Raw genomic sequence first — 9,191 nt, forward strand, 5'->3', positions numbered from 1 at the left:
AGAAAGGCCCCTGAATTCTCCTATGTCAATTCTTCCATTAAGATAGTTTCTTATAGTACAATATCTTTTTTTCCACTCATTTCTTACCTGTTGACTCCCCATCTATCTTTTAAAGCACAACATAAATGACATTTCTTCCATAAAACATTCTCTGATAAAAGACTTATCTTCTTGGATATTTCTCTCATTAACTAATATTGTGTTGTAGTTGTTGGGATTATATTTTATCTCTTTAAAATCTGTAAGACCCATGAACACAAGGACTCTGTATTACCAAAACACTAAATCTGTACCCCACCCCCTATCCCAGCAACTCACACCCCTAAGTGCTTAATACATGATTGTTGAATGAATAAATACTCGCTCCCTGTCAATTGTAAAATCACAAAAGAAAGTTGCAAGACCAGCCATATAGAAGACCCTGGGGCTCTGAGCAGGCGTTCAGTTCCAGCTGTGAGGCATATGTTCATTTCAAAATCAGAAGTCCTCCTGCCGCAATCACCCATGGCTCATGTTACTGATTCATTTGTCCCCTAGAGGCAGATGATTATTGTGAAAAAATTAGAACTCTATCTCCCAGAAACCTAAATAATAACTTCAAAATAATCTTTGATGCCTTAAAAAAATGGAGACTCCTACTGATCATTTTCAAAAGTCTAATTCCATCAAAATCTTGAGAATCAGGGTCACTCCAGGGGTGAGTCAAGTTTAAATTTGCATCTGTTAATTCTTTCAGACACAGGAAGTATCTTTGTCTGAGAGAAGAGCTGTGCATATTTATATGACTCAAATAAAATCACCATAATGGTAAACAACCTTGTGCTCTGGATTGCAAAATTTATTTTTAATTTCCAAAGCAGTGGAATGAATGAAATGTAACATTAGTATATGCCATTTTTCATAGTTGTTTTTTTATTCTAATGCTTGAAATATGAATAAAGGAATTTTCAAACAAATTCCAAATTCCAAAATAAATACTAAGAAAAAAACATAATTAGAATGATAGAATTTTAAATGTTATGGCTTAAAATGAATTAGAATAGCAAATATGAGAACATAGAAAATACAGATTATTAAGACTGGAAATTACCTAAGAATATAGAAAGTGTGATTTAAATTTATAGCACAGATCACTAAAATAGAGAAATTTAAACTTGACAATGAATTTAAGGATTGTTGAGTTCTCAATTTACAAACAAGGGAATTGAAATGGCTAAAGGTGAGGTAACTTGTCCAAGACTGTAATTGGCTAGTGACTTGAATTTCAGAGATCCAGATTTCAAGGATTAATTCTGCTACTGTAGGATATATACTGGTGTATAATAAAAAGTCATTGACTGAGAGTCAGGATAAATGATTTATGCTCCCCAAGGTGCTTTGGGGAACAGTCTTTATTACTCTGGGCAGTTATTTTTCACTATCTATATGTCTGTTTTCTCACAGGCATAAAGTAGAAATGGCATTATGGTGATCATGCAAAAGTGAATCCTTGACAATCCCTATCAGCTCTCAATCTTGTACTCTCAAATACTCATTTGGAGAATGTGAGTTGAGATCCATACTACATATTGCAAATAGAATTCAAACTTATGAAATAATCAAATACATAAAGCCACTGTGAAAGAGATAAGGTGTAAGTTTTCAGGTTACGTGAGCAGCAAGATGGCAGACTAGATTTTTTCCCCCTAACCAATGGTCTCTCAAACCTTCCCAAAACAGAAATTAGAGACCAAAGATAAAACAAATTAAATTGTTTTCATGGTCTAAGACAACTAGAATCCAAAGGAAGGGTAGAAATCTTTTTTAAAAGTTCAGAGACTCTTGTTCATTAACTCTGAGCTCACTCAGTATCCCTACCCCCCCACCCAATCCTTGCTACTGGAAGTGAGGCTGAACTAGCACACCCAAGGACATGAAACAAGTTTACACTAAATTTTACACCTTGTCTCCCTAGGACCTCAATAATTACCTTGGCCGTAGTATTTGTAGATCAAAAGCCTAAGCCAGGTGAGGAGCAAACTGAAAGTACTAGCACTACAAACTTTTGAACTATTAGTTCTGGTTCAGAAAACTAAGGAACAGTAAAAGTGGGGCAGGTCATAAGATCAGGATATCATGAGGTTGAAAGGAGAGCTGTGCAACATATTCACCAGGTCTGAAAGAAAAATCCCAACATCCAACTGGGGCCAGTTTTGACTGCCCCAAAAGTCAGTAGGGCCAAAAAGCTTGTGATCTGTGTATTGCTCAGTGTGAAAGGAAGCTGAGATGCTTTTAGAAACAACCACTAAGGATAGTACGATCAGAAGAGGGAAAAAAACACAACCAGGAAGTGAATGGTAATGAAAATTAGGTATGAGGGGAGGGGAAACTGAAAGGATCAATGATTTCAGGAAGAAGGAAACTAAGATACCCTGAATATAAACAAATGAATCAATAAGAAAAATAGTAACAGTAGAAGGAAATATATCCTCCAGAGTAGGTAAACAAGATGTGCAAAGTAAAAAGAAATGATCCAATGCTTCAATGACATAAAGACTCCTGTGAAATTTGAGGACATGGAAACATAACACACTATTTCTCAATGGTTTAAAGAGAAACGAGAATTATAAAAAGCATTATTTCCATGCTGTCCAACAAAAATAATGACTGAAATACATAAATTCGGATCTGCTATAACAACAAGTCTCATATAAGAAACAAAACAGAAAATAAGTTGGGAATCCAAATACACAGAAGTGAAGGACAATATACAAGAAAAGGAGCAAAAACAACAAAAACAATAAAAAAAATATGCTCACTGTGTAAACAAAATATACAAAACTTGAAGGCAGAATGTGCAGAGACAACCTAAAGATCATAGGTCTCCCAGAAGAACATGGCAAGCCAAAAAACTTAAACACTATAATGAAAAATATAAGGATAGAGAATGGCCCACAACTTCTAAACATAGAAAACACAATTCCAATTAAAAAAAAAATGCAGATCCCCCACAGAAGAGAAATCAAGGCTCAAACTTCAAGACACACAATGACTATATTTTAACAATTCAATTCAGAAATCAGAAATTCTACAAGCCACCAAGAGTAAGATCTTCAAATACAAATGAAAAGATTTTCACATCATATAAGTCTTTTCTATATCCACTTGAAAAAAGAGGAGGGAATGGAAAAATGTTTTGTTTTGTTTTGTTTTTTGAATAGCAAGGGAGCCAAAGATATAGCCCTAAGTGACCTATCCTGAAAATATGAACTTAACTATACAGGATAAAATATGGAAGTTTAATAATAGAAAAGCATTTGAAACATTTTTAGAAAGAATAACAGAATTGAAGAGTTTACCACACCAAACAACAGAAATGCAAGAGGAGTGAATCAAATCAACAGGAAAAGGGCGATAAAAGCAAGAGAAGGAAAACAGAGGCCAATAAGAGATTCTTTCTAAATATCCACAAAGAGACAGAGGAGAAAGTTGAAATCTCAAAGAGATGATAATGAAGAGATAGAAAGTGAGTTTAATGTACAAAACCTAATGATGGGCTGCTTATAGATGATTTTTTTTTTGGTAATATACTGCAACATGGGGAGGGTATATAGAAGTGAGGGAGGAAAATTCAGCAATATAGAGTAGTGAAGTATGTACCAGTGTCAAATTATAGGCCAACAATGAGGCTAAGGTGACATCTGGGGTTTCAGGAAAAGGAGAACTTATAGGTGAGTGGGTGAAAAGGAGGAGGAAAGATTAAAAAGTGAGGTGGAGGGAAGAATGAGGTCTTACTTTGGAGAAGAGAGGTGGTTTTGCAGATGAATTGTTCTATTGGTGAGCAGAAATGGTTATTAAAGGGAGATGAGAACCTTACACTGGATGAGATCTGAATGAGTTGATGCTTGAAAGGTCTACTTGTCCTATGAGGGAGAGAACTGTAACATGTGAAGGCATTAGCACCTGGAGGAATGGGAAAGCATGGACACAGACAGTAGATTGCCAGTCAAATGAAGAACATATGTCAACAAGAGAGGGTATAGATCGCCGTTGGGCTCCATAATCAGGCAGATAGTGGGAGAGCAGCCCTATAATGGGGAGATATCTTCTCTGACACTTGTAATAACTTTCATTGTTCCAGACATGAGAAAATGGAAAAGAGGAATCTATTGGGCAAGTCCTACAAGGTAAAGGCTTAAAGCACCTAGAAGGGAGCCTCTTCTAGAAAGTATACCTTAGATTCTTTGATTGTGTTAAGAATACAGAGAAGAGAAAGGTCAAATAATTATAAGTATTATGAATCAGAGAATAAGGGGTTTACAGTAAACAGAAAGAGAAGATGGATAATGAAGATAGTGAGAGAAATCCTTTTTGGAAAAGGGCACAAACAATGAAATTTAAAAAGTAAGGAACAGAACTAGCTGAAAAGAAGAGGAAGGGAGAATTTAGTTGACTGAGAGGAAAAGAAAAGAAGGGAAATAAATATATAAGCAGGGGGGCAGCTAAGTGGTGCAGTGGATAGAGCACTGGCCCTGGATATAGAAGGACCTGAGTTCAAATTCAGCCTCAGATACACAACACTTACTAGTTGTGTGACCCTGGGCAAGTCACTTAAACCCATTACTTAACAAAAAAAAAAAACTATCTATCTATCTATCTTCTATCTATCTATCTATCTATCTATCTATCTATCTATCTATATGTGTGTGTGTGTGTGTGTGTGTGTGTATATATATATATATATATATACACACACACACACACACACACGCGCACACACCTATATATGCAGGTAAAAGGAGGAGAGAAAAAACTAATTTAAAAAAACATAAATGGAAAGGGGTTCTGAAATGAGAAAAGAGGAAGAAGGGTGAGGGGAAGAAACCCAATGGGAACAGGTCTACCTTTAAAATATTGAAAACAGCTTCTACTTCTAGTGAACACCACATGGCAGACAACGCCAGTGTTGCAGGAAGGGTGGGAGGCCCTGGAGACCAAGAGTCAGAAGCTGAGGTGGCTTCCACTGTGTCTTCAGCAGTGGGGGCCAAGTTTGAGGTTTGGGGCACTGTCGAGGCCATCGCTGTGGCCATGGCCTCGGGGCCTGGGGAGGAAAGGCCAAAGACAAGGAGTGGGTTCCTCCTACTAAGCTGAGCTAGGCAGTCAAGGGCATGAAGATGAAGTCTTTGGAAGAGATCTATCTTTTCTCCCTTGCTATCAAGGAGTCTGAGATCATAGATTTCTTGCTAGGATCTTTGTTGAAAGAAGAGGTTCTGGGTGCAGAGCAAAGATGACAGAGTAAAAGCAGTGACTTGCTTGAGATCTCCCCCAAACCCCTCCAAATACCTATAAAAAACGGTTCTAAACAAATTCTAAAGCAGCAGAACCCACAAAAAGACAAAGTGAAACAAATTTCCATCACAAGACAACCTGGATGGTTGATTAGAAAGATCTATTACGCCAGGCTGGGAGAGAAACTCAGTTCAGCATGGGCATGCATAGGCAAAGACCAGGCCTCAGCAAATGTGGAGCAGGCCTCAGGAGACTGAATCACAAGCAGCTGTGGCAGTTTCTAGACTTATCAACCAACAAACACAAAAGACAACTTAGAAGGTCATTAAAAAAGGTCTGTCTGTGACCACTGTGAGAGAGAAGCTCAGTCCCAGCCTCAGTCCCAGAGCAGTCGCTGGTTGATTGGAATGGTGTATCAGGTAGGGCTGGAAGAGGAATGCAGTTTGGCGTGAGCGCACAGGCCACAGTGAACCTGGAGCAGGCCTCAGAGGACTGAATCGCAGGTAGCTGTGGCAGTTTCCAGACTTCTCAACACATGAACTCCAAAGACAACTTAGAAGGTAAGTGGGAAAATGCTGTTTCTGTGGTGAAAAAGAAGTGCAGGGTCTCATCTCCAGTCCCTGAATGTGGCCACACAGTAGCTGATCAGAGGGGGATTGCAGAGATCTCTCTGCTGGTTCAGGATTCTCTTGCTTTGCCCATGATGGATCTGGGTCACAGTTCTGGGTGGTGGTCTTTGGGTGAGGAGGAGGCTGGCATGGTGGAGCTTCTAGTGGCTGTGAAGAAGAAATCATCACAGTTCCAAGACAGTAAAGACTGCTTCTGGTCACTCATAGAATAGAGCACAGGCCAGGAAAGGAGTAAACACCTTGCTCTTGATCATAGCACCTTGGAAGAACTGAAAATTTACAGGTCTTTAGAAGTATCTCTGAAAACAGCTGCATAAAACCCCCAAAGCTTGAGACAGTACATTCTCCACACTGGAAACAGAACTCTGCCTTAACAAAGAGTTTATAACTCAAGTGATTGTCTGGGATCATAAGCAAGCAGTGCAAAAAGAGTCAGACTATGTTATCTCACTTTGGTGACAAAGAAGATCAAAACCTAGAACCAGAAGACAATGAAGCCAAAGCTCCTCCATCCAAAGCCTTGAAGAAAGATATGAATTGGTCCCAGGTTCATGGAAGAGATCAAAAAGGATTTTGAGAAGCAAGTAGGGAAATAGAGGAAAAACAAAGTGATGCTAAAGGAGACCCAAAAAAATACTGAAGAAAATAACACCTCAAAAAATAGCTTAACCCAAATGGCAAAAGAGATCCAAAAAGCCAATAAGGAGAAGAATGCCCTAAAAAGCAAAATTAGCCAAATGGAAAAGGAAGTCCAAAAGCTTAGAAAAGAAAATACTTCCTTAAAAGTTAGAATGGAGCAATTGGAAGCTAGTGACAATTTGAGAAATCGAGGCACTGTAAAACTAATCCAAAAGAATAAAAAAAAGAAGAGAATGTGAAATATCTCATTGGAAAAACAGCTGACCTGGAAAATAGATCCAGGAGAGAGAACTTAAAAATTATTGGACTATCTGAAAGCCATGATCAGAAAAAGAGCCTAGATCATCTTTCAAGAAATTATCAAGGAAAACTGCCCTGATATTTTAGAACCAAAGGGGAAAATAGAAATTGAAAGAATCCGCTGATCACCTCCTGAAAGAGATCCCCAAAAGAAAACTTCTAAGAATATTGTAGCCAAATTCCAGAATTCCCAGGTCAAGGAGAAAATGTTGCAGGGAGCCAGAAAGAAACAATTCAAGTATTGTGGAAAAACAATCAGGATAACACAAGATTTAGCAGCCTCTACCTTAAGGGACCGGAGGGCTTGGAATATGATATTCCAGAGGGCAAAGGAGGTAATACTACAACCAAGAATCATCTACCTAGCAAAACTGAGTATAATTCCTCAGGGTGAAAAAAAAAATGGTCACTCAATAAAATAGGAGACTTTCAAGCATTCCCGAGGAAAAAACCAGAGCTGAATATAAAATATGACTTTCAAATACAACACTCAAGTGAAACATGGAAGAGGTAAACAGGAAAGAGCAATCATAAGAGACTTATTAAGGTTGAACTGCTTACATGCCTGCATCGAAATATAATATTTGTAACTCATGAGTCCTTGGTCAGTATTAGGATGGTGGGAGGGAAAAATTATATGTATGTATGTATAGATAGATAGATATAGGGCACAGGGTGAGTTGAAGATGAAGGGGTGGTATCTGGAGAATAAAATTAAAGGGTGAGAGAGGATTATACTGGGAGAAGGAGAAAGGGAGAGGTAGAATGGGGTAAATCATCTCACATAAAACAGACAAGAAAAGGTCTTTACACTGGAGGGAAAATGGGGAAAGGTGAGAAGGAATGAGTGAATCTTATTCTCATCGGATTTGGCTTAAGCAGAGAATGACAAACACATTCAACTGGGTATGGAAATCTCCCTTACCCTACAGAAAATAGGGAGGGAAGGGGACAAGAGAGCAGGAGGATGATAGAGGGGAGGACAGATTGGGGGAGAGGGTAATCAGAAGCAAACACAACAGGGTAAAAGAGAGAACAGAATAAATGGGGGGTAGAATAGGATGAAGGGAAATATATTAGTTTTTCACAACATGACTACTATGGGAGCATTTTACATGACTACACATCTATAATCTGTATTGAGATCCTTGCCTTTTAAATGAAGGTGAGTGGGGAGAGAAGAAGGGAGAAAATTTGTAACCCAAAGTTTTAAAAACACGTGTTAAATTTTTTTTTTAAATAGATAGAAAAAAAAGATGAGGTTCTGAAGATCATGACTGTTCAGAAATAAATCAGAGGTGGACAACATACCAGGTTCAAGGCTTTTGTGGCCATTGGGGACTAGAGTGGCCATGTTGGCTTGGGTGTCAAGTGCTCTAAGGAAGTGGCCACAGTCATTTCTGGTGCTATCATTCTGCCCAAGCTGTCCATCATTCCTGTGAGATGTGGTAAGGTCACTTGGCGATGTGGATCAGTTCTGGTTCACCTAGAGTTACTGCCTTGTCTCAGCTCCTGTGCCTAAGAAGCTCCTGATGATGGCTGGAACTGATGACTGCTACACTTCCACAAGGGGCTGTACTGCCACTCTGGGCAACTTTGCTGAAGCTACCTTTGATGCCATCACTAAAACATACAGCTATTTAACCCCAGACTCGTGGAAGGAGACTGTGTTTACTAAGTCTCCCTATCAGGAATTCACCAACCATCTTGTGAAGACTCATACTCATGTGTCTGTCCAGAGGACCAAGGCAGCTGCTGGGGCAACCACATAGATTTTTTTAAATAAACAAATAAATTGAATTATGCCTGTTTAAAAATGATTAAAATAAAGTAATTAAAGGAATATAATACTATGTTTATAGAAGAAGAGGGAATTTGAAAGTGAAAAGCTTCTTCACAGGCAATATTAAGGCATCTTAGATAAGAAGGAAAGCGTCAAATCGTTGGGGGAAACTTAGCATCAAATTTCTCTGAAAAGCTTTGTTTTCCAAGATACAAAGCTATATATATATATATATATATATATATATATATGTGTGTGTGTGTGTGTGTGTGTGTGTGTGTGTGTGTGTGTGTGTGTGTATGTATATATGTATATATGCACATATATGCACATGTATACATATACGTAGATAGGTATAGATATGCATATATATAAACACAAACACATATATACATATATAATATATGTAAAACTAGTAGCCATTCCCCAAAAGATAAATGGTCAAAAGATATCAATAAATATTTCTCAAAAGAATGGCAGAGTATTCACAACTACATAATAAAATGCTATAAATCACTAATCATAAAAAAAATGTAAATCAAAACAATGCTGAGGTTTCACCTTATGACTAT

At 38.0% G+C, this 9,191-nt stretch overlaps 1 pseudogene; it reads left to right on the plus strand.

Annotated features, from left to right (window-relative positions):
- The first annotated feature begins 5,132 nt into the window (after positions 1 to 5,132).
- LOC110192153 (small ribosomal subunit protein uS5-like) lies at positions 5,133 to 8,608 on the plus strand (annotated as a pseudogene).
- The last annotated feature ends 583 nt before the right edge of the window (positions 8,609 to 9,191 follow it).

Source organism: Phascolarctos cinereus, unplaced genomic scaffold (genome assembly GCF_003287225.1).
Source record: "Phascolarctos cinereus isolate Bilbo 61053 unplaced genomic scaffold, phaCin_HiC Scaffold_2;HRSCAF=192, whole genome shotgun sequence".
Taxonomy (NCBI): Eukaryota; Metazoa; Chordata; class Mammalia; order Diprotodontia; family Phascolarctidae; genus Phascolarctos; species Phascolarctos cinereus.